Below are 1,563 nucleotides of genomic sequence, written 5' to 3'. Positions count from 1 at the left end.
GGTACGATGTGAAAATATTTTTTTGAAAATAAAATAAACGTTGCGACTTGCCAATGGCTAAATTATTTAAATTAATTTTTTATTTATCAACGGCAAAGCTAGGGTAAATTCATGGGTTGAAATTTTCAAATTTTGTGCGTCCTTTATATTTACCCACGGCTAAGTCATTAATAAAATTGAATAAATGAAAAGTGTATTTTATTGCTGTCAATAACTAATTTTAACAACGGCTTGGCCATTGATAAGAGGTGCGTTCGAATTTAAAACAATGCAACCTCCCCTTGACCTCTTTATTCTCCCTACTCGAAACTCCGATCAACATTCCATCATTATTGACATTGTGTTCATGGTGAGTTTCATTTCGATTTAATCGATTTAGTTTTTTCAATTAGTTAACTTTTTTCAATTACTTTTTAGTGCTCATGTTTTTTCGACACTTTGAGTTTTGGTCTTCTACGCAAATTTGATATTTTCAGTTTTTGGTAGCCTTTGGGACATTTGATCAATTGTTTAATTGATTTTTCTAATTTTTTGATCAATTTATTATTGGTTGATTTCTATCTTAAATCAGATTAGTTTAATAACCAATTCTCGATTTTTGACCTAGCTTTTAGAACAATGGTTTTCAGCCGAATTTGGATCCTTTAAATTTTAAATTTGTACCTTAGAGGGTAAAGTATGATCTTATACTCTTGAATAGTTTTTTTTTTATATTTATTTTTGGTTTCACCTATAAAATAAATAGTGAGAGATCACACTTTACTTTCTAAAGTGAAATTCAAATTTTAGAGAATCCAAATCTTTTTCAGCCAATTATGAAAGATTATTAATCTAAAACTAAATGGAAAATGAGATTTGGAATATAAATGATCACATTAAGAAAAGTAAAACTTCTATTAACAAAATAAAGTAATTACATTGAATATATAGTCATAGTGGGAGACAAGGGTGAGATGTTGAGTTTTAATTCTAAATAAAAAGCGAAAAAATATTAGAAAGTTAACATTTTATATATATGAATATTAGTTAAAATTTAGTCAACGTGTTATTTTTATATTATTAAAATTTAAAATTTATAATTTAATATTTATTATTTAATATTTAAAGTATTAATTAAATGTTGACAAAAAATAATAAATTTTATTAAATATTTAGTATTATTTTAAAAAGTGAACCACCGTATTGATAACGAGTTTCATATTTAATTTTAAATTTAATTTTAATTGAAGATTAGAATATTATGGTAAAGAATTAATGTTTAGTAACTTATATTATTCTAGTCAAAATATACGTCTCTATCCTTTAATTAAATTTACTTCATTATTTTCTTTAAAAAATTGGAAGCATTGTCTTTTATTTATTTATTTATTTTAATGGGATTCTCCTATGTGATAGATTTGTTTTATGAATTAGAATATGTTGATGAAGGTAACTCATAACAACCATATATGTACATTCTTCTTGTAAAAGTGTAAAACTGCACATCCATTGAGAAGAAGGAAACAGAATATATATACTTTATAAGATTGTGGTCTTTTTTTTTTTTTGTTAATATATTTTGGT

This window comes from Arachis ipaensis, chromosome B01, assembly GCF_000816755.2.
Source record: "Arachis ipaensis cultivar K30076 chromosome B01, Araip1.1, whole genome shotgun sequence".
NCBI classification, from domain to species: domain Eukaryota; kingdom Viridiplantae; phylum Streptophyta; class Magnoliopsida; order Fabales; family Fabaceae; genus Arachis; species Arachis ipaensis.
The sequence above is the reverse complement of the archived record's forward strand: the minus strand, read 5'-3'. Positions refer to the sequence as shown.